This window comes from Puma concolor, chromosome B1 (genome assembly GCF_028749965.1).
Source record: "Puma concolor isolate L17-30 chromosome B1, mPumCon1.1.hap2, whole genome shotgun sequence".
Classification (NCBI taxonomy): Eukaryota; Metazoa; Chordata; class Mammalia; order Carnivora; family Felidae; genus Puma; species Puma concolor.
The window spans coordinates 67,332,017-67,357,499 of record NC_141670.1 but is presented as its reverse complement, the minus strand read 5'-3'; the positions used below and the strand labels follow the sequence as shown (position 1 = coordinate 67,357,499).

Below are 25,483 nucleotides of genomic sequence, written 5' to 3'. Positions count from 1 at the left end.
TCATTTCTGCAGGATTTAAAAATATTCTACATAAAATCATACCCAACAGTGGTATCCTTTCTAGTCTGTGTAAATTGCCCATTTCCCAAAGGACCCCAGGCTTGCCTTCAATATTCAGTACATTATACTAAAATCTATGCATTGGACAGCATCTCTTTATATGTGGTCTATTTTAACAAACATAAATAATGCTACTTTATACTTCAACTGTAGCCTAATTTTGAAGCAGCATATCTAGTAGATATTTAACTGGTTTGTTTGTTTTCACTCTAGAAAATTTTGCTCAAAAATCCACAATTCTTTTATTATTTTTTTAAATTTTAGTGTTTATTTATGTTTGAGAGAGAGAGAGAGAGAGAGAGAGAGAGAGAGATCAGGGAAAGGACAGAGAGAGGGAGACACAGAATCTGAAACAGGCTCCAGACTCTGAACTGTCAGTACAGAGCCGATGTGGGGTTTGAACTTACAGACCGTGAGATCATGACCTGAGCTGAAGTCAGAGGCTTAACCAACTGAGCCACCCAGGTACCCCCCAAAAAATCCACATCTGTTAATGGTCATGCAAACTGAGTGAACTTTTATCGCTCTCTCTCTTATCATCAAAGTCACTCATAAAATAATGTGTGCCCCATTTCTTACTAATTTTCAATAATGACATTCTATACTACAGCTAATTTATAGTTATAATTTGTCTAATATGTTTAATAATTTTCCAACCTTTTGATCTCCTCTTCTCATGTTGTCCTATTCAGAAAGTTGCTGGGTACTAGAAATACATCATAGACTGTGGAACAGTCACTATTCTTTAGGGGTGTGTAGTCTAGGATTAATAATGTGGGTCTGGACACTAGGCTTTCTAGCTTCAAATCCCACTACATAATGACTGTGTAGCCATCAGGGACCTGTTTTTATCATGTCTATGATGGGAATAGCAATAACATCTATGTGTAAGGGTTTTGTGAGGGCTGAATTAATTCATGTAACACAAAATCATGGCTTGCACATATTTACTCCCATATATGTTTGTTCAATAATATTTAAAAAGAGACACTAATGAATACACAAATTATTTTAATACAATGTATTAAGGGTTATAATTAGCCATGAAATTCCATTAGAAAATGGGCAATTTACACAGACTGATAGAGATTATGAATGTCTTACTGGAGGAAATAAAATAAATGTTGGAGAACGGTGGTCAAATGGAGGAGGGGGAAAACACATTTCAAGTATAGGGAACAAAATAAGCCACTCAGTCTAAAACAGCATGTATAAGCTGCCTTGTGTCACACAACTGAAATGTGTAAAACAGAGATATCTATTTCATTCTGTTCCTAAGCTCCCGGAGAGGAAAGTCCTGGGCTGGCATAAGTGCAGCACTTGTAGTCTCTAACCCAGAGCTTTACACAAAAGAGACCCTCATCATGTCATGCATTATTCTTGTGATGGCTTTCTAAACTTCTCTCAAATACTCTTCTCAATCACATTTCAATCTACTTCCTGTAGAGCTTCCAGAATAACCTATGGTACACACATAATCCCTCAGAAGAAGAGGCTGAACAACACTAGTTTCTGCTTGTTGCCAATGGCATTAAAGACACATTCCTGTTCTAGTACCAGACGTGTTTTTCACAACTTAAGGCCTCTTTGCTTTTTATTCAGCCTCCTCTTTTCTTCCATCTAAATCATACATGTTTACCTACACATATGAAACAAAAATAATTGTTCTAACTACGACACCTCCGTTTTTGTATAGCACACATTAAATCTAGAAGTTTAAAACAAATGCAGTGGGAAGAGCAGAGAGAACACAAAAGAAAATACTCTTAAAGGAAAGAGATTTCCTGAACACTGATCAGTTCTTAGTATCATGTTTTTGAGGACTCACTGTCTGGAAGATCCTGCCCTTTGATTTGTACTTCTACATTAGCTTCTTAACTGATCTCCACACCTGTCTTCTTAAAACATAATCTCCACAACTGTGCACTTTCCCAGTGAAAATCAGATTTCATCTCATCTCTGATCAAAACTTTTAATGGCTTTTTTTTTTTTAATTTTTTTTTTTCAACGTTTATTTATTTTTGGGACAGAGAGAGACAGAGCATGAACGGGGGAGGGGCAGAGAGAGAGGGAGACACAGAATCGGAAACAGGCTCCAGGCTCTGAGCCATCAGCCCAGAGCCTGACGCGGGGCTCGAACTCACGGACCGCGAGATCGTGACCTGGCTGAAGTCGGACGCTTAACCGACTGCGCCACCCAAGCGCCCCAAAACTTTTAATGGCTTTTATCACACTCAGAGTAATATGCCAATGGCTCTACTTATTCAAACTCATCTCCTACCACCAGAACTGCAGAGGTCTCCAAGCTGCTCCTCAAATATGCCCAGATTTCTATTCAGTATGTTTGCACCCAGCTGCCTCTACCTTAAATACTTGGTTTGATTGTTCTCTCACTTTTTTTTTCAATCCATATCATCTTTTCAGAAGCATAGCCTGCTTATTACCAATCAGTTTACATTCTAATGTCTTATTTGACCTTTTATGTATTTTAGTGGGCTAGAGGTCGTGCTGAGGTTCTCGTCACCCCTGCGTACTTCAAAGTATTAGTCTCCTCGGGGCACCTGGGTGGCTCAGTCGGTTAAGCATCTGACTTCGGCTCAGGTCATGATCTCACTGTTCGTGGGGTCGAGCCCCACGTCAGGCTCTGTGCTGACAGCTCAGAGCCTGAGACTGCTTCTGATTCTGTGTCTCCCACTCTCTGCCTCTCCCCTGCTTACTCTCTGTCTCTTTCTGTCGCTCAAAAATAAATAAATGTAAAAAAAAAAAAAAAGTATTAGTCTCCAGGCCTTGAAATTAGAGTCTAACTCCTGAATTCTGCTATCAAATCTAAGAATCATTTAGTAAGGCTCTGCTCAGCCTCCAGCAGGCTGTTCTTTGGTTAGCATTATATGATTTCCACATTTCATTCTCTGTTAATGTCTATAAATCCCTCATTTGAAGGGTTATTGAGAACACTGTAAATGTTATACGTAAAGTACTTAATAGACTGCTTGGCACAAAATAATGAAGAGGCTCTACTATTACTATGATTGCTGGTCTAATGAGATGCATGAGGTTTCTGAACAGGAAAACTAGTTTTTCCTGCTGAGCTAATGAGAATTTTATTAGGAGTCCAGAACCAATTTTCTTGTTTAGATTGCCTGGACTAATCCAGAAATTACTTGGGTTTAGAATTATCCCACAGAAAGTGAAGCTAGGGATCCCAGGGGCTGAGGTAAAAGTGTGGAGGTCCAGCATAGCTGAGGGCATTTGAGCATCTGGACTGGGTCTTAGGACTGCCTATCCTTGCCTGTCCTTGACTTCCTCTGACTGACTGTGTAACCACACACACACACACACACACACACACACACACACACAAAGGAAGGGATTTGAATATTCCTTACAGGATGCCTAAATGTTAGTCTTCAAAGTGCCCTGGGGAATGTATTTTATTTTTAAAAAATAAATCAAGCATAATGTGACACATTTCTTTTTTAGAAAAAGAGAGTATGAAAGAGTCCAGAGTGTTGCCTTGGAAAGGACCTATGGCCTGAAAACACATTTACAGCATATTACAATCCAATCACAGCTTCGCTTATCTATTTGGAAAGGCATTTATATTGCACTTATTACCTAGTCCCTGTTAAAGCTGTTTATGGAGACCACAAGGAAGAAATAATTTTTATGCTCCTTTTAGTTTGCTATAAATTCAGAAACAATTTTGCTTGAACAGCTGATCTGTGAATTAATAATGAGGGACTATAACTTTTTTTCACTACAGTATGTCAAGTACTTCTTTGTGTTTAAAAATTGATGAGACTCAAAACTCCATTTCTTTACACGAAACAGATTTCAAAGGCATATGGGGCAATCACCACTTCCCTCATAAGGAAAGTTCTTTCCAAGATCATGTCTTGGCTAGTAAAAAAATAAATAAACAGTGTTTAGCTTTAAATTCAGCATGAAATAAAATACTATGTTCTTTCATTAAGTACTTCCTGAAAGTATCCTGACAAATGATGTAAAGAATCATTTCTGGTAAAATATGTCATGATTTATCTCAGAAATTCTACCCTAAGGGGCAACTGGGTGGCTCAGTCGGTTTAGTATCTGACTTTCCCTCAGGTCATGATCTCATGGTTCATGAGTTCAAACCCCTTGTCAGGCTCTGTGCTAACAGCTTGGATCCTGGAGCCTGCTTCGGATTCGGTGATTCCTTCTCTCTTTTCTGCCCCTCCCATACTTATGTTCTGTGTCTCTCTCAAAAATAAACATAAAAGAAAAAAAAAAGAGCTTTAAAAAAAATTCTACCTTAAGAAACAATTAACTGAGTCTTTTTATAATGTAAATAACTCTCTTAATTGCTTTCATTGGCCTTATATATTTATTTTTATGTCTACTGTTTTTGAAGAAGCAGTATCTTCTCTAGATTATTTTTCATTCACTATTAGATTGAATTTACCAAGACTAAGACGTTAGTGAAATGAGAATCCTATCATTCGTATAAATGGACAGGTATAGGTCAATATGAAAATACTCTCTTCTCCAGATATGATGCCTTAGTCCTGAGCATGGACACATCAGCAGCTGAATCAAAGTCAACCTGAAAGTGACCTGAGGCAGTGGACAGGGTTTGACCTTTCTAGTATTTTATATGGTTTATCATCAGTTGGAGGATAGAGAGGAGATAAAGCTTTACTGATGTTGAAAGATTGCCCAGATTATCCATGTAGTAAGAATAATTCTTAAGGTAACTTTAATGTAGTTATTTTATCATTGGAAATAGGGTGTTGATTTAATCAAAACATTTCCTGGATGTTTACTGGGATATAGGGGATGACAGTAAATGATATAGTGTCTTCAAGGCAAATAGTCTACCCTGCTTAAGGTTTTAATTTTTGCGTGGCAGGGAGAAAATTTTCTAAGTAGTTTCTGCAGAAGACTTTCATTTTCATTTGAAGAAAAGCTTATACCTTTTTTTCCCCTTTATCTAAATTTTTAAACACATTTATTGGTTTTCTTTTGTGTTTTTTCCCATTCTATCTCTTTATTCATGTGTGTGTGTGTGTGTGTGTGTGTGTGTGTGTGTGTGTATATATATATACACACATATATGACTATATATATATGACTATGTATACTTATATAAATATATGTATTATATATTTATATATGCATATAAAGGAAATCCTTTCTCTTTCTTGTTTTCTCTAGGACTCAGTATGCTAATAAGATTTTGTAAATGTATAGTCTCTAAGTGTGGAGACTGGAAGTTTAAGTCAGAAAATGGCAGAACATGACTTTGAATCTTCGCAGGTATGCACTCTGCACATGAGCTTCAATTTTACAAATTTTAAAAGGAAAAAAAAAGGTTATATAATGTTGGAAATTTTTTTAGAGGCAGACACTAAAGTGAGAAAGAAACTGTAGCTAGGAAAGAAAATCTTTTATATTTCATAAAATGTTGGTATCTTGACTTAATGTTCAAATTTTCCTTATTTAGATATTAGTTACATCAAAGTATGTCAAATACCAATCCAAAGATTCTGGGGATGTGTCTTCTTCCTGTACAATGCCACAAGAATAGGCTGAGCCTAGCAAGGATTTATCTGTAGCTAAGGCTATATTTGACAATACGGCGAGCTGGGCTGTGTTATAGATCTCATAGATCTTTGAATAATCATGTATTGTATTTTAACAGGTATTAATTGCCCAGGAAATTCATATTCCAAAGACTGTTGACCTCCTCTGGGAGAATGATTAATATTTTGTAATTCTTATATACTACCACAAGGCATTAGAGAGAAAAAAGCAGAAAGCCAGATGTTCTGGTCTGAGACAATCTTAAGACCTTGGCGTTTGCTTTGGAACTGGAGAGACTTTAGAGATGATCTGGTTCAATCCCTTCATTTTACAGATGAAAATCTTGAAGCCCAGTGAGATTAAAGGATATACCTGAAGTCACACAGCTCGCTTACTGAGGATTTTGGATTAGGTCTTATGTTCTTAAATTCTATTCCTCTCTCAGGAGTGAGATGGTCATGAGTAGAGCTTAAAACTACTGTGGGAAATATATATATATATATATATATATATATATATATATATATATTTTTTTTTTTTTTAATTAGTGCATAGAAAGAAGGAAAGAGTGACTAAGAATGATTGAAGATTGTAAACCAACAGAAAATTCCAGAAAACAAATACTTTCAAAATCTACCATTTTCTAGGTAGTATCTCAATCTATACTATTTGCACAATATTATTTGTTTTGTGTAATTTATAAACATTTTTGTATCTACATATTCTTTACTATAGGCAGATATTAAATTTACTAAAATTGATTAACATATATAGATATGATATATGTTATATATTATATATACTTATATATATGTTATGATATGTATTTTGTATGTATGCATGTCTGTATATATGTGTATTTTAATTGTATATATATGTACATATATAAATTCTACCCAAATGATATTTATTTAACACATTGTCTGTTAGGTACTGCAATAAGTGAATAAGTGAACAGTTTAACAAAATTCTATTACCTTACTTCCAGCAACATAATGTCTAGAATGCAAAGATAAAAAAAAAACCTCTCTGATATAAAGTACAATATGATAAATGCTACAGTAGCTATAATCATAATCAGTTTGAAGAACACAGGAAATGGACAGAGTAATATAGATGCAGCTACAGAATGATACTGAAAAAAAGATGGAAAAAAATCCTTAAAAATAACAGACACAATTTGATGTGAGTTTTAAATGAGAGACAGTCCTTGTAGGCATGTGTATGAAGGTGGGTGTTTTTAGTACAGGAATTATTCCAAGTTCACTTCTACCACATTCCACTTTCCCTTTCCAAGCTTGAGGGCACAAATCTTTCAATAGAAGAAGGTAAATTTTTATTCTACTTATTGAGAGGACTAAAACAACCATATTTTCTCTGATCTGTAGCTATGAGGACCTTGAAAATAATTTCACATAAAATTTACTTAGTTACCTAATGGTCTCTAGCCACACTTAAAATGATTGCCAACTGTCTCAGATAATTCAGCAAAGATTTTTTTATATGTTTATTTATTTTTGAGAGAGAGACACACACACACACACAAAACGTGAGCAGGGTAAAGGCAGAGAGAGAGGGAGCCAGAAGCTGAAGCAGGCTCCAGGCTCTGAGCTATTGGCACAGAGCCTGACACAGGGCTCGAACCCATGAACTGTGAGTTCCTGACCTAAACTGAAGTCAGAAGTTTAACTGAACTACCCAGGTGCCCCTTCCAAAGGTGGTTTTTGAAAGGACTTGTATTCTCTACCAAATATCATGTTAAGTATAAATTATGTCAAAGATTCAGACAATAGATTTAAAGATCTAAATCTACTGTTCAGATTAAAATATAAACAATGCATTATCTACTGTAGAAAACCAAACATCACTAATATGCAGGCATTGTAAACATATAAAATAAAGATTGGCTAAAAATTACAAAACTCCCAACTTGGAAACTAAATACTCTAGAGTAGAAGTTAACTTTAAATTTTTGCCTAGATCTCAATATGCTTCCTTAGGAAAATATCGTCCTCATTTTTATTGTTACTTGTAATTTAACTTAATTCAATTAATTTTACTAAACTCTTGCTGACTATTGATTTCTGTAGGATCCATGTTACATGCTGTGTCAGCCATGAAAATAAGATCATCTGTTCTTCTCCTGTGGGGACCCTAATTGACTGAGGGTCTTGGCTGCTGTGCTTTGAAATCTATAGACGCATTTGTGACCTGACCATGTTTTCAACAGGCTGCTCTGAGCCAGTGCTCCAGTCCAGTACTGATAGTAAAGCAGACCCATTCCTTCTAGAGGCGAGGCTTCTCTGAATGAGGATTTTGGCTCTAGGACTTCTGAGAGCACTATTAAATCTTCCAGATCTCTGGCAGTCTAGGATGTTTCATCCAAACTGACTTCCTTTTCTTTTCATTGTTCTTCACTCAGGGTCCGACATGCACAGGGTCAGGTAACACCCCCAGCCTTGCCTGTCTCCCTCCCCATTTGTTTTCACAGGTGTTCCTCCTAATAAATTTCTGCTTAGTGTCTGCCTTACAAAAGACCCAGAATAAGACATGTGCATATAAATGATATGTAAGAATAACGCCCAGTTATAATAAGCCATATTGTGAAGGTGACAAAACTTCAATAGAAGCAATAAATTTTTATTAAACCAGAAGGTCAGCCCTCATAGTAAACTGTCAAAACTAGACTGTTCCTTGGCAACTCTCAAAAAACCTACTCATGTTGGTCAATGAATGCAACACTTTATGCTTCTACGATTCAGAAACAATTGGACTTCCCCAAAGGAATCAAAATAGTTTTTTTTAAGTGCACTTTATTTTCTGATTATAAAAGTTAGCATGCCATTTTTAATTTTTTTTAATTTACATGATTTTCCTCTATCTGTAATAAGTCCTCATGTTTCTCCCCTTGTTTAGTATGACTAGCCATGGAACTTGTTGTAGTTGTCTTAGATTGATTAATAGAAATTCTCCAACAGACATAACAAAAAAGCCACTTATTTTTTAATGAAGTCAAAGATTTAAGAACATGTCTGTATGGGTCAGCACTTCATGCAGAAGATACAACAGACGGCTCTCAGTTGGAGGAACAATTTTATCAGCCCACTAGTCCCCATAAGAGAGAATGAAGATCTAGAAAAGTCCCTTCTTTTGTTTCTTCCATCAGCTCTCAAGGGATTTATATATCCTCCTAGATTCTTCCAACTCTTTGGGGGATTTTGGCTATTGACGGCCCACTTGCCTGATGTAAGAAACTAAACATTCCTCAGTGTTTACTGAAGGGGTGAGCTGATGTTCAAATTTCTGTGCAAACTCTGCTAGCGTTTTCACGTTACAAGCTTTGCCTTCTTTATTTCTTTAAAACTGACTGTACACATCACTGCTACTGCCACTTGTCTGACTTGACCAAAATGGTTGTGTCCTTCACTTCTAATAGAAACGTGTTGGCATTACCTCTGTGATAGCACTTACCATAATGAATTAAACAATGTTTATATACTAAGCTATTTCACTCAGTTATGAAGAACTTGGTTGAAACACATGAGTTAATGATTTCTGTATCAGAATCTTCCACCTATGCCTATGTTTATCTTCAAGGGTCGGATTACATCCATCAAAAAATTGGGACATTTCATTTACTAAGAATAATAAGAATTACCGGCTCTTATAGAGATAGAAGAAAGTAAACCTTCCCCTAACTGGTTTCAAGATTGCAGAAGAAACTTTCTGAAATATGTGCAAGTGGCTTCCACCAATTACATTCAATCATTCCCTTACTGAGCATTCCTGTGCCAGACAAGGAGCTGTGGGCTAGGGATAACAGTACAACGATTATGATTCTGTTTGTTACTAGGAACCTTACTCTCATGGGGAAGATAAGTATGTGAACAAATAATTTTTGAAAACTGAGTTCTACTGTCGTATACACTTGCATAGAATTCTATGAAAATGCAATTATCAAGGGCTGAAATGCTTCAACAGATGAGATTAGGCACGGAGACCCTGCAGCATAAGAGAGCCTGGAATAGTAGAGGCACTGTGAACAGTCTGTGTGAAACACAAGATAAATATTAGGAAGTAGCAGATGGTGAGGATGAAGAAAAAAATGAAAAACCTAGGTCACAAATGTCTTTAATGCCATGAAAAACATTCTCGTATTTCTTTTAAAGATAATGTATGTTACTGTCCTATTTGAAGCATTGGTTTGATTCTAAATGCAATATGAGTAACAGGGTCAATTAGACAAATTAGGATATATTTTTGAGTAGAATCAATAGCACTGGTTGATCTTGTGAAAGCGTGAAGTGAGATGGTGGATGAGTAGTCCACATATACGCAGAAGTCACATGGCAAGACGTGGGATGGGGAGAAAAGTACCAACTGACGTTTTGTTTTGTTTTGTTTTGTTTTTAAATCTATGTTCAAGTTTCTTTTTTTTTTTAATGTTTATTTATTTTGAGATAGAGACAGCAAGTGTGAGTGATGGAGGGACAGAGAGAGAGGGAGAGAGAATCCCAGGCAGGCTCCACACTGCCAGCATGGAGCCCAATGTGGAGCTCAATCCCACAAACCGTGAGATCATGACCTGAGCTGAAATGAAATCAAAAGTTGGATGCTTAATCAGCTGAGCCACCTAGGCACCCTAAGGGGATTATACATTTCTGAAGGGGAGCACTTGCCTTTTTGTCTTGGTGATGGAGGACCAATTGTCTATAAATGACTGTGTGGGCAAAAATGGCAAAGGCAAACAACTCGCTCCCTCAGCCCCACGCACATAAAGGCTGTTTAGAATAAGGCATGTGTGCAAAAATAGCCTACAATAGGGGGAATGGAGTTTCATTAAAATCAAGGAGGGTGAAGAAAAATGCTTTTAAAAGTCTGTGGGTGTAGGGAAATTTAACTCAAATAGCTGTCTATAAAAATAAGATAACGTTGAGGCATCTGAAGTGATTTTCTGCCTATGAGCTCCATCTGTCTGTTTGAAGTTTTTTACATTTATCTCTAAGTGGGCCAAAGTCTATACTTATTTTTTTTTCTTTTATGTTTACAATGTACCAGCAAGAAAATAACAACTGTTACATACAAATAAATGAGCAGCTTATTGTACTGGATGTGTTCATGGTGAAAATGAATATACCATTCAACAAAAGCATTTCATCTAAAATCACTCATATGTTGCCTTTTAATTATCCTTTATCTCTTGCTGATGATTAAAAAAATAGGTTGCCCAGTTACCATCTTATATGACCACAGAATCGTATTTTTCCAATATCTCATGGAAAAAAAGATTATAAAAGTCTAAAGAACACCCAGAATTATATTTCAATTCTATAATTCATGAACTAAATGAACAAAAGATAACTGAATTGAAGTATATCACTACTGGACAAGGGTTCAAAAGTAAAATTAAATTGAAAAATCTAATGCAATGAATCACTATCTTAAAGATATTTAAATATTTTTACAGAGTACTTAATTATCACATACGAAGTAACATTTTGGAAAAGACAAGCAATCAACTCTGATATAATAGATTAGAAATGAAAATCCATATTATAGTAGTTCCTATCTCATACTTGAAATTGAAATATATATTGTATCCTTTCTAAAGCCTGTGCCTGTAATATTTTATAGTGAGTGTAAATAATGTTTTTAGAGTATATAACACACTGTTAGCCATGAAGGAAGCTCATAGATGATGGTATTAAACTGATAAGAACAGATACTACACTTGATCTTAGCCAAAAGGCCTAGAAGCGATCATAGATGATGATAAAAATGAGGAATGAGCTTGCTTGTTTTCCACCAGAAGTAATTTTTAAGCATTGAAAGCACCAGAACATAGCACCACTCAATTATTATAAAACATACATTATAATCAATATAATTTAATTGATTTGATGTCTTATAACACAATAAGCCATTGTTTATACATTAGCAATGAACATCTCTCAAAAAACATCCCATAAAACAAATTTCAGAAATATGTCTGACCAAACAATAGATTGTGCAAAATCTCTCCACAAAACAAACACACACAAGGGGAAATGTTAAATGGAAGTAAGTGTGTATGTACTTGTGTTGAGGAATTGGGTCAGATGGGTGTCTTCAACAGAGCAAAGTTTTTAAGAACATTCACACACAGCACTCCAACCAGACTATGCAGGTTTGTGTCCAGCTTCATGATGTAATAACTTGTGTGACGTTGAGCAAGCCATTGGATTTTTCTGTGAATCTGTTTCTTTTTTTTTTTATATATGAAATTTATTGTCAAATTGGTTTCCATACAACACCCAGTGCTCATCCCAACAGGTGCCTTCCTAAGTGCCCTTCACCCACCCTCCCATCCCTCCTACCCCCCATCAGCCCTCAGTTTGTTCTCAGTTTTTAAGAGTCTCTTATGCTTTGGCTCTCTCCCACTCTAACCTCTTTTTTTTCCTTCCCTCCCCCATGGGTTCCTGTTAAGTTTCTCAGGATCCACATAAGAGTGAACACATATGGAACCCTGTGAATCTGTTTCTTAATGCATGAGATGGAATTGGTATGGTTGTTATGATTAATAAGCTAAACATGCACAAGATACATTCCGTTGCACAGATTAAGTAGGTAATAAACACCAGTTATTTTTGAAGTGATATTAAAAATATCTGACAACTTATAGGTCACAGGCACCAACCAATTAGAATGCATGGCAACCTGGTGTACACCTCCTCAATACAAACCCTGATTATTTAATACACACTTATATGTGCATGTGTAAAATATATGTGCATAAAGAGTGATTTGTAACCAACTGACACTTTTTGGTTGTTACTACCGCAAAGTTAAGTTATTCACATAACAAGTTATAGAGATATCCTTTAGTGTATCTAAAGATTATGTCAGGAAAGTTCTCCAGGTAGTGGCCAAAATGAGTTGGCTCTTTGAGAGGCATTTATTGATGCCATGGTCTGGCATATTTTCTATAAATGATTGAAAATGGATTAGTGCCATTTTCAGAAGCTTCAGGTCCTGTCAGAAATAGATAATGCCTAACAATACAATATATGTTAATATTAGAGTCATAGAGAAAAGAAGATGACTTTGCAGTTCATCTCACAATGACAAGGCTATGTTTGATTTTCCTTTTTTTTTTAAATCATAATAAAAAAAAGAATAACCGTAATGTTCCTAGGGGGTACCTAAAACAAACATTTCATCATTGAACATGTAAGGGATGTATCAACATACAGATTTTTGTTCCATCTTTTATCTATATATCATCTATCTAACATCTATCTAGCATCTATCTATCATCTATCTATCTATCTATCTATCTATCTATCTATAGCAGTTAACACAATGAGTGTAATCACATATCTGGACTTGTTGATGAAATATTTTATTTTCTCTCCTCCTACCCCTACAGAAAGTCTCTGGCAGTCTCAGTCTCCAAAAGAATGGGGATTTTTCTTGTTCTTTTCATGCTGTTCTGAGTTTCCTAATGAACATCTACTATGCTGGTGGTTGTTGATTCTGTTCAAAATACTGATGTGCCTCTGGACCGGCCAGATAACATATCTAGATTTTACTTTGGAGATCCTTGTTTTTGCCACGTTTTCATCTCACTCTTGTGTGAAGGTCTCTATCATGGCTGTGATTTCAACAACTTACGGTGTTTTACTTCAAAAATTACACTATAGGATTAATGTTTACAGTGGCACATATTGAACATAATAGAAATAACTGTGAACAATTCTTTATTAATTCATTTTGAGTATGTACTGATATTCCTAGTAAACTGAATAATAAATTTTGAGAATGTTCTAACATTTACCTATATAATGCTCATCAGGTAATAAGCATATAGATTTATGATTTGATTACTCTGATAGTGACACTAAAAAATTCTCCAGTATTCCATTTGATAGATATTTATTTAGATTTCTTCTATGCCATCTTTGTTACAGGATGTTTTTACTCAAACTATTTCTCACCAGAGAGAGATAAGGCACTCAATACAGCTACCCACAGTTTTGTGAATCATCAGTCCTCATGATTGACAACAAAACAAATCAAGACAAAACCACACTATCCTTGGTTTTGAACTTTTTCCTATATCTTGTTTGCAGAAGACTATGATTTGCTTTCTCTATAGCACCAATATTAAAACTTAAAATTAAGGGGTGCCTGGGTGGCTCAGTCGGTTAAGTGTCCTACTCCAGCTCAGGTCATGATCTCACAGTTCGTGGGTTCGAGCCCTGCACTGGGCTCTGTGATGACAGCTCAGAGCCTGGAGCCTGCTTTGCATTCTGTGTCTCCCTCTCTCTCTGCCCCCCCCAAAAAAACTAAATAAACCTTAAAAAATTTAAAAATAAACCTCAAAATTAAAATGAACAAAAAAACCCAAAGTTTCCTGAGCTTTATAAGTTATTTAATAAACATACTGAATATCAACTACAGATGAAGCTCTTCTTTGCTGTGTTATAATTTGATAAATTCAATTAAAAAATTACACTCTTTGGAGAAATATTAGCCATGGGGTGGGTAGGGTTCTAACTTACTTATAAACCTTACTAATTAGTCAATAGTGCTATAAACTAGGTTAGTAGTAAATTGAAACTGAGACACCTAGGGGCTCCTGGGTGTCTCAGTCAGTTAAGCATCCCAACCTGCTCAGGTCATGATCTTCTGGTTTGTTTGTTCGAGCCCCACGTGGGCTCTGTGTTGAAAGGTCAGAAGCTGGAGTCTGCTTCAGATTTTGTGTTTCCCTCTCTCTCTGCCCCTCCTCCTCTCATACTCTGTCTCTGTCTCTCTCAAAAAATGAATAAAACATTAAAAGAAAAAACACCCTGAGACATTTAATGAAATGTCCAGTCCAATACACATTGCTTTGAACCAGAAAAAAATCACTGAGTAAATGTCTCTAGAACATTTTCAGAATTTCATGAAAGATATAAATTTCAAACAAACATTCTAGGAGATTTATAAAGAAATCCACCTGAGAAAGGAAAAAAAAAAAAAAAACAAACTAGATTCTCTAAATCTTAGAAGAATTATAATATTCCCAGGGTTCAAGGTTTTGTTCAGTCACAAGTTTCAGTCTAATCCTAAATGAAATAACAAGTTTCTCTCTAAGGAAAATCCTAGTGAATTTTCTTTTCTTAGCACTTAGAGGAAATGTGGATTCGTGCAAACCATAGAGATAGGTGCCCAGATTGAATAAACCAATGGCCTCATCTGTAACCATTGTAATTTAAAGGACGCTGAGAAAACCTCGACAAATGAAGCCCTATAGTCTCAGTGTTACTCTTGAGCTGCCTCAAGTGATCCAAATATCTTCAAACTGAGTCATCTTCTTAGGATGTTACACAAGTGGTTGATAAATAGCAGCTCCTTATCTCCATAGCACTAAAGCCATGGAGAAGTTTTCAGTAAGCTACAAACTGGGACTTGACTCATTGCCCTTTGCTCTTTTATGCAGAATCACCATGCCAGACAGGCATTCAGAGAAACATTACTAAATACACGACTTTTTAACAAATATTTCCTGAGTGCTAATTTGTAAAACTGCTATAGTTATAGCAACTATACCATGACAAGAAATTTGTCAACCCAAAGCGGTAGGAAAATAGCATTTGTTAATCACCTATAGTGTGCCCAGAACTGCACAAGATCTTGCAACCAACTCAAAATACTGTGAAGTGAATGTCCTTTACAATAGGTATATTTTAGACATGAGGAAGCCTCCTCTTAGACTCTTTCTTTTGTGAGTAATAGGATATGCACTCCAGACCTTTTAAAAGGAAAAGAATATGGGGATTCATACAGATAGAAATTCTAGAACCAGATCAAGCATAGCTGAAATTTGGCCTAGAGTCATATTAATATAGACCATATTTTTTCTTTGTATATTGGTTCTGCCATCTTCGATCTTGATTTCAGGTCTGGGCTTCACATGGTATGAAAAGAACTGCTGATGCTTTAGATCTCCCAGACCAGCCTACACAGAAAAACAGAAGCTGCTTTCTAGAAAGTCCCAGAAAAATTTTTCATTGTAACATATGGGTTCTGAGTGGGTTACACGCCTATGTCTGAACTAATTATTATAGTCAGAGAGAATTTGGGGACGTATTTGTCTATCTCTCTGTACAGGTGCTCTTCCTCTTCAGTTAGTAAGTGAATAAACATTTGCAAAAGACATGGACCTAAGAAGAGGGAAGGCGAATCTGTAGCAGACTGTTTTCTTTTTAAAAAATTTATCTTGAGAAAGGTTATTTAAAAGATTTTGAAGAATCACACCCCATTGGAGTCTGCAGAGAAAAGCAGGGAGGAAATGAAAGTGGAGGTGAGTGGGTAGGGCTTTCCCCTCCAGCCCCCCCCCACCTATCTCTGTTAAATTAACCTGGGTTGACATTTCTTTCTTTTTTTTTTTTTTTTTCAACGTTTATTTATTTTTGGGACAGAGAGAGACAGAGCATGAACGGGGGAGGGGCAGAGAGAGAGGGAGACACAGAATCGGAAACAGGCTCCAGGCTCCGAGCCATCAGCCCAGAGCCTGACGCGGGGCTCGAACTCCCGGACCGCGAGACCGCGAGATCGTGACCTGGCTGAAGTCGGACGCTTAACCGACTGCGCCACCCAGGCGCCCCTGACATTTATTTCTTTTACATAAAGACTTCAACTTCGACATAGGGTTCCATTGCTTTAGTAAGAGAAAAAGAAAGAACACTAATATTTTAAAACTAGGTGTCAGTTGACCGGAATATGGCCATAAATTGTGTGTAGTTGTAGGTGAGGAAGGGGGAGGAGTAAGCGAACAAAATCATTCCAGCGAATTAAAGATAAACTAATATTTGAAACAAGCAACATTTCTGGATGAGACACATATCCCTAGCAGACAAATTTTTTAAATGTCCTTTACAAAGTTTAATTTGCTTAAAATTGCACTGTAGTGAGTGGTAGCGTCTGAATTTGAATCTATATTATTATCATCCCAAATTGTGAGTTCTTTTTAAAAAAAAAATCTTTTAATTTTTATTAACTGTTGTGATATTCACATTGTACTATAGGAAAATAAGATAAAGTTTGTATTCCCTTTCCTATTGGAATCTAGAATAATGTCTGGCATGTGAACAGTTCAGCTGTGTTGAAAGAATAAATGAAATAAACTAACAATTGACGTGAGGTTGGTGCACTTAACAAGAAGTAAGTTCTGAGGAGAGTGCTAGCATAAATGACAGAGGAATAGAAAATGTTGCATGAATTGGAGTGTTTTGAGTTTGGCCAGAAGATGGACATATATTAGGAGGGTCTATATCAGAATCAGAGAGAGCCCCTTAGATAAAATGAATGGTTAAGTGGGAACAGGAAAGTATGGTCCATTCGCTGGACCATAAGGTATGTGCAGATCAGTCCTAGGAGTTCAGATCACTAAGGAAGTGGGTTCAACGTAGTTTGGACTTAACCTATATGCAAAAGGAAATATTTTAACATTTTTTTTTTCTCCCCAGTGCAGAACTATATCATCACAGCTAGGAATTCAGGAAGAGGGATGTAGTGGTTCTCTGTTTAGTGAACTGAAGTAGGGAGAAAAAGCAGTAAAGAGAAACAGTGAAGACCTCATTGCATTAGCAAGGTGCGAGATAAGGAAGCTCAGCTTAGGGCTGTGTCATGAGAGTGGAGAGGAGCAGATTAATAAATAGACATTATGAAGTTAGACATGAGCAGACAGCAAAAAATTACTGTGGGGTCTGTAGGGACTGTAGACACCACATCATATTTTTTTTTCCTCTATCCCTTCTGAAATCATTTACCTTTGGAAGAGGAAAATCAAACTTATCTAAGGAAAATTAAATACTGTGTTAAAGGCCCCAAAGGATCTGAAGAGCTACTTTCCAACCTAGGTCTTGTGCGAGTCTCACACAAATGAGAGAGAACGAAAATTCAGAATGCCAAGGGGACTCCAATTAGGGAAATTATAAAAAATTTTATCAAAGGTGGCTTTGAGATGAGCTCTGAAGGGTTTATTGGGCAGATGATGAAGAAACAAGGCATTCTGCAAATAAATGCAGATAGGTGAGAAAATACGGTGTAGGTTTGCTGTGAAGAGGAGAGTTTAGTAGTAGCACAGGTGCATACAAGAGAGAGAGGGAATGTTTTAAAGGTAAGTTTAAGATAATTTGTAGAGGACATTAGTCATTAAGGTTTACCTGAAAAGTGAAAAAAGGACTTGAACACTAAAATGTATTAAGTGTTAAGAAACAAAATATAGACACAACTGAGTTTATAGCTGGTTCCAACACTTATTAGTTAAGTGATTCACCATATGTAGAATAGGGATAAAAATTTATGTAGGTGCTAGTTTTAAATGAGGCAGTGCATAAAAATTCTGAGCTCATTGTCTGGCATAGAATAAGTGCTCAATGTTTCCTCATTACTCTTAACACATTATATAATAACCATAGTAATAAGAACAAAACTATAACCAAGCAATGCAACCTGAGAGTAGATTAATGATAAAGTAAACTCACACTTGACTTCAGAAAACCAGACTTTGCTACTATATTAAAATAAAATTGTAGAAAACCACTTTAAATGATTATTATACATAGGACCAGAGGAAAGTTGGACATTAATCATGAAGCTGCTAGGCAATATGAATAAGTGGTAGTCATGTATTTCCTGTATTTCTAATAAATTTCCCATGTACCTGGGCTTCTTTTTCTTAATATTTTCATTCCTTTATTTCCTGATAAAATTCAAATTATTGATGTATTTATTCGCATACTTTTAGGAAATCATTATGAGTTTATCATAATAAAAAAAGTGAATCTCTTTAAATTATTTACCAGAATGACTTACATTTTCATTTAATGATATTGTTTATATTTAACTAGTATAAATACAATAAAGAAAAATATTTCCCTGGTGAATTTGAAATTTTAATAATGACTTCATAATAGGAAGATTAAATATAACGTATCTGCCTTCTGTAAAGCCACATATTATGGTTATCCAAAAATGTTTTCAAGTATTTAAAAGTTTTAAAAGATGGTAAATGGATCAACTTGAATTCAGATAAGTGGTAAAAGTATCAAAAAGATTATCAATACATCTTTATATGATGTTGTCAAGGCACAGACTTGAGTCAAGAAATGAAAAATGTAAAAAAAGGTTAATGTGACCTCTCTTTTTATAAGGTCTCTGATAATGATGATACCTATGATATATCTCTTTATTCATAAAGCATTCATTATTAAGTTATCAATATAATGTATATCTCAAAATGACTGTTGCTAAATAATTTCTATTCTATCCTATTTTTGTAGTGTTTATTTTTAGAGAGAGGGAGAGAGTGCAAGCAGTGGGAGGGGCAGGGAGAGAGGGAGAGAGAGAATCCCAAGCAGGCTCCTTGCTTTGACATGGGCTTGATTCCGTGAGATCATGATCTGATCTGAAATCGAGTCAAACGTTTCACCAACTGAGCCACTGGCACCCCTCTGAATATATTTCTTAAAAAAATAATTTGTGTCCAAAAAAACCTCCCTAAATTATATTCCATTATGTTCCAATGTGAATAGTAATTTGGACAGAAGTAAGGTTTGATGTCAAAAATTACCAAACAAATTAAGGCTATAAACAAGGAATCCTAGAAGACATGTCTAGCTCACATAAAGATATGTGTACCTATGATCTACTAAAAATATTTCTTAACATCATCTTCCTATGTAAACTAATAATCTATTTTCAAATTATTTTCATGTATTAATTAAATAAACATTGTCCAGTTTTTTAATAAAAATTTTTCAGATGTTCCAAATATTCTATTATTTCATATTTGTGCAGCCAATTTTTGAACAGAATTTAAATAATATTCACTTTAATTAAAAACATTAAAATATTTTCTATTACTCAAAGTTGATGAATAATCTTGATTTACATTACAGGGGAAAAATCTAGGTTATTTTAGGATTTTCTTGGCTTAGTTACATAAATCAGCCACTACTTTCATAGCACATGCAAACTCTGATTCCCTTTCATTTCAAAGAACTAAAAATTGTATTTATGGATGCAAATTACATAAGCATAAAAGTAAGCCTCCACATTATGACAAAAAATGAATTACCGTAATTTCATACAGTTTTCCTTGAAAATCAGTTGTCAATATAGAAAAAAAAATCAATAAGTATTCATTATCTCCCCCAAATAAAAGAAAAAAATGGAAGATAAGAAAAGTTTCCTTAGTATAGAAAAATTCAGCTAACCTCAGTCTAAACAAATACAGACATTTTAACCATAACTAACCCAGCTAGCAGTTTTATAAGTCATTTAAGACAAGTGTCATTTTTATCTCCTCTGAAGTTAGCTATTTCAATACATTTTGTGAGATTTATATACCTACACAACACTAGTGTGTATACCAAAGGATATAACCCTGGAAGTTTGATATTTGTTGCCTAGTGTTCTTATTCTACTCATGAGGTCATGTTGAGTATTTCCATTTATGACTGTTGACAGATGAGACCTAATAAGCAGTTTCTCTATATATCTACTAATTTGGTTGGTTTTTCTGTAAAAGTACATTTTAAAGGCTTCTGATATCCTTAAGTACCTTACTTTTGCTTGAACCAAATCTTAAAGAACTCTAAATCCTGAAATTTTGCGGCATGGTTACTTTTTCAAAAAAGAGAAGCAAAAGCTAGAACACTGCTACATAACAAGTGAATGATAATTTAATGGAAAAAAAAAAAAGGAATGCATTTGCGTTAAAATTATTCGATTGGCTTACAACAACCAGTTCCTTTTTCCTACATGGATAGCCATAGTACGACAACATCTCACTATCTCACTGTAAATATACAGCTAGATTAAAACAGCACAAAATATCAACTTGGGTAGATTCACAGTGAATAGTTTTGACAGTCTTAAATCATTGTAGACAGAGAATATCAGTGCCACCAATGTTGTCCATCTAAAGACAGCCCCTCACTACCACCACTAATTATACAGTTAAATTAACTTTGTTTTTATAATTAACCAAAACTGAAAAGTGATGTATACATAAAAAAGTATTTAGCCACATTCAGAGAAAATTTCCAAAATGTTTTATGACAGTAATCATTAATTTATGCATGATTATCAAAGATAAAATTATTTATTTAACAGTATTGCTTTGTTGAGCCACAGTAAGTCTTTCATTCAAAAGGGAGTTTTTGTTATGCTATGATACTTGTATTTAAAGTTTTAGTACTTTTATCAAATGTTTCAGCAATAAAAATTAATGAATTCATAAGATATTCTGGTAAAAGATATCATCTTCCTTCAATAGAATAATAATATAGTCACTTCAGATAGAAGGAATTAGAAACTCCAATATACATTATTCTTTTGTATACACATTTTATGAGATCTAGTTAATGCTTTATAAGCTTGATTCAAAATACTATAATCTATTAAATATATGCATGAAATAGGTCATGGAGTGCATATATTAAATTCACATAAGAAATTACTTAAATTCTCAGGATGAGCTCTACCCCTCACTTAATGTATTGCATTATATCTTCACTTTTTATATGTTTATTTACTAATGTTTTTAAATATTTTTATTGTTTATATATATATATTATTTTTGAGAGAGAGAGAGAGAGAGAGAGGCAGAGTGTGAGCGCAGGAGGAACAGAAAGAGAAGGAAACACAGAATCCAAAACAGGCTCTAGGCTCTGAGCTGTCAGCACAGAGCTTGACACAGGGTTCAAACTCAAAAGTCACAAGATCAGGACCTGAGTCCAAGTTGGTTGCTTAACTGACTGGGCCACCCAAGTGCCCCTGTTTATTTACTAATCTTAATTGTTACCTGAGTCTGTTTTTACTACCAAGCAAAGAGAGCAATCCATGTAACTTTATCATTGACTCATTTAAGGTAAAATAAGTTAGATTTACCATTTCCAGCAAAACTCAAAATCATATGTGACAAAGAAAAACAAGTACAAGTATGCTGCATATACCCCACAGCTGTCACCTAACAAGAATACTGGGTCCTATCAAATGGAAAGACCTATGTTTTACTGAACACTTTGATGAGTTAGCATAAGGATCTCTGAGAGAAGCAAGAGCTATGTTTCTTTGCATAATAAAACTCAAGAGGCAGATCTGCAATGTAGAGTGTTTCTAAATAACATGTTATTCTTGCTCCATTGATTTCTTCCTTTAAAAATTCTATAGAATGAGTCTATTTAGGGGCTTTATTAAATCCTAGAAGTTGGAGTCTACCAATAACATCTGTACAAAACTTTTCCTTTTTTAAAATAATGAGATTCCCATGTTTTAAATACAGTTTGCCCTTTAAGTCAAATATTGTTTCCCTATACAATAAAAAAAAAATTACAGCTAATATGAGCTACTAAGTGTATATGTATCCAAAGTGTATATGTATAAGCTAAGTGTATATATATCCAAAAGAGATGCTGGTCTACTTGGTTCATCCACTTTGGATACTAGGCCTTGCTTATTTATTTATTTATTTATTTATTTATTTACTTTTACACAGGGTTCAGATAGTGCAAAGACCTGTTAATATAGGACAGAGACCAAGCAGGGAAGTAGACCGTGTTCTCTAACTCGAGAAATAATGATGATAACACACTGAATACACACACATACGTGCACACACACACACACATCCCACTTGGCTGCAAGCACACCACTTGGTTTTCTGTCTAAGCATTTTACACTCCATGTGTGTATCACACTAGTATGGTAAAGAAGGTTGAAAGTAAAAAGGTAATCCAGTAACCTTAATGAAAAATAAAAATAGCATTACAGATCCAACTTGAAGGGTATAGTGTATTTATACTTCTTTAAAAGTAAGATGAAGAAAGCTGTCAAGTGTTTATTCAGAAGAAGCTTTGCACCCATGTAAGAATGCTGGAAGGTTTTCCAGCAATGATTTGTATATATGTATTCAGACATGCTCATAAATCTACATATATGTACTTTGTTTAATAAGCAACTTATGAATGTCTTATGTTTTTCAGATACTGCACTAGGCTCTGTACATGTAAGGATCCCAAGATACAGAAGGTCCTGACAATCTACAGTGTGTGTTTGTGTGGAGTAGAGAGGGCAATGAAGAATTTCAGAGACACTGGGAAAAGAGAAGGCCATGGTTTCAGAATTTATGAATGTTTCAGATATTTACTACGTAAGAGAATATAGATAGAAAGAGCTCCCACTCCTAGGATATTTAGAATCCTTCTAGTTTGTTAGTTTATTTCTTTGTGGGAGGAATTAGCATATAAGGATGAATGGAGTAAAAAAAAAAAAAGAACTTCCTTAAACTGTGATTTTGTGAGCTCTTTAAGAATCATTTTGCAAAACAATTTTAATTGTGGCTTCTCATCCTGAGATTATATTTTTCCTAAAAATGAATTGCCCAACTGATATTTTCAATTTCTAATGTGCTAGGGTTTTAGTGTAACCAGACAATTTTACTGCTAAAATCGTATCTCCTTACACCTGGCCTATCCATGAATCAAGTCACAAGTGTAGAGTTGTCTTGATAAATGGCTAACCGTATATATAATTTTGCTTTAACAGATTTGATAAAATATGAAGAAGAATGATATACTTTACTTTAACTTTCACTTTCACAGAATGTTTATTTTTCCCTTGGAGAAGCTTCAAGGAAACATAAATCAACTCCAATCCCTTCTTAATCATTTCCTTGCTGTAATTTATAACAGAAAAGGAGTGCTATATACCTCTCTCCAGACTCACAGAATAGTGCCCGTTACTTGTTATTTCAGTTTTCTTCATCTCTTGCAGTGGAACCATAGTCATTGGCTGTGCAGGAATTATGACTGATCCGAAACTGGATAAGCACTGAGCCTCTTTTCCACATTTGACTGCAACCCTCTTACATTACACTCTTCATACTCATTCGACTTTTGAGGGTCCTAAAACAGTACCTCCAACTACCCTTTCCCTTCCAGCCCACCAAAATTGAAGAGTAACACTGAAGTCCACTAACCATGGAATTATCCAGTTTGAGATATTTATTCAACACTGACATCATCTTGGAGTATGTGGTAAGGAAGGAAGGAGTTTTATAAGGAAACTTTTGGAACATTGTTTGTTTGTTTGTTTGTTTGTTTTGTTTTGTTTGGTAGGTCAGGTCCAGAGGAAGAGAAAAATGTGGAAATTGGCATTTTCAAATGTTATATGATAGAGACCTTATTCATCTTATTGCTTATCAATGTAATCATTGATTGAAATAACACACACACACACACATACACACACACACACACACGCCCTCCCGAGTTCAAACATTAATTTTAAGAAACTACATAATCAACCAATCAACCCATAAAGTAAAATGCTAGTAAGAAAGATTATCAAATTTCCCAACAACTCCATTTTCCTCTCAAGAAGTAGAAGCACTTTAAAGGTAAATTTCTAGAGAAATATAACCCAAAGAAACAGGAGAAACAGAGTTTGAAATTCTAGGCAATATTATCAAATGGTGGTGTTGTTGAGGGTGATGTTAAGGTTAGGCAAGCCTTTCTTTCGAAGCATCACAAACAGCATCATCGAAGTTGCTATCTCCCCTTTCTACTGTAGGACTACTCCTGAAGTAGCACATAGTCTAGAAATGACTTCCTTCTTGTATTTACTGTAAGTCTCCTGTGTGCCAGTTGAACTAGATGGTATTAAACTTGTCTGTAGATGCAGTCATAACTTCAGAGAGGACAAGAGATGGAAGACATGTGATTTGTAGACCTATAAGGGTTAGGCTGTAAATACACATTTTTTCCTTCATGTAGCACCTATTTTAAATTTTTTTAATGTTTATTTATTTGAGAGAGAGAGAATCATGAGCAGGGGAGGGACAGAAAGAGAGGGAGACACAGAACTTGACCTAGGTTGCAGGCTCCATGCTATCAGCACAGAGTCCAATGTGGGGCTGGAACCCAAGGGCTGTGAGACCGTGACCTGAGCCTAAGTCAGACACTTAACCGCCTGAGCCATCCAGGCATCCCAATGTGGCACCTATTTTAAATTGTATCAAAGGTATTATTTTAGTCAGGGAAAATTTTAAAGAATTTCTTAGAGCCCTAAATGTTGTGCCCCTTTAATGGAGGTGAAACGATCTAGCTGTTACCTTCTTCCTTATCTTCCAATTACTTTTATTCATGACAAGTCAAAGGCTCTCAGAAAGACTTCTGCTAATTCCTGCATTTGTTGTAGTTGATGGCCTTCTAGGTATCTTGCACTAAGCTTTATCAAGTTTCCTTGCTCTGAGCCACCTTGGCCCCTATGTAATTTTCTCTTTAGTCACCCCTCTACCAAGAATAAATCATTCTTTGGAAAAATTATGGAAGAACTTTCAAAAGGCAGGGGGAGTTCCATGGAATTATTTTTTTACTCATTGCTTGGATATCTTCCACTTCATTAGCTACTCCTCTTATTTTTTCAATTCTGCTCACCCGTTGAATCTTTACAGGGAAAATTAAAAAAAAACATATGATAATTTGATAAATCACTGCCAAACCTGTGTTTTTTGTTTTCTATACTTATTAGAGTAAAACTTGCACAGTAAGTTGTAATCTTTACACATACTACAACACAAAATTGACATTAAATTCTTTTCTCTTCAGAATGGTACCAAAAATTAAACAATATAAATTATGTAAATGTTCATTCTTTATGAATTTTAGTTGCTTTGAAGTTAATACAACCATTGTAATACAATCATTTTTCTGGGGGAAAAAAAAACTTGGTTTTAAATCACTTTTTAATCTCTGACTAATTTAAAAAATCAGTACAAAAATTATAAAATCTCCCATGCATTAGCCAAATCATAAAAATATTA

The 25,483-nt window shown here is 35.1% G+C and overlaps 1 protein-coding gene and 1 pseudogene across 6 annotated transcripts in view; both read right to left on the bottom strand.

Annotated features, from left to right (window-relative positions):
• FSTL5 (follistatin like 5) overlaps positions 1-25,483 on the bottom strand; it is a 780,922-nt gene that overhangs the window by 24,281 nt on the left and 731,158 nt on the right. The window lies entirely within an intron of this gene.
• LOC112859206 (U2 spliceosomal RNA) lies at positions 11,258-11,386 on the bottom strand (annotated as a pseudogene).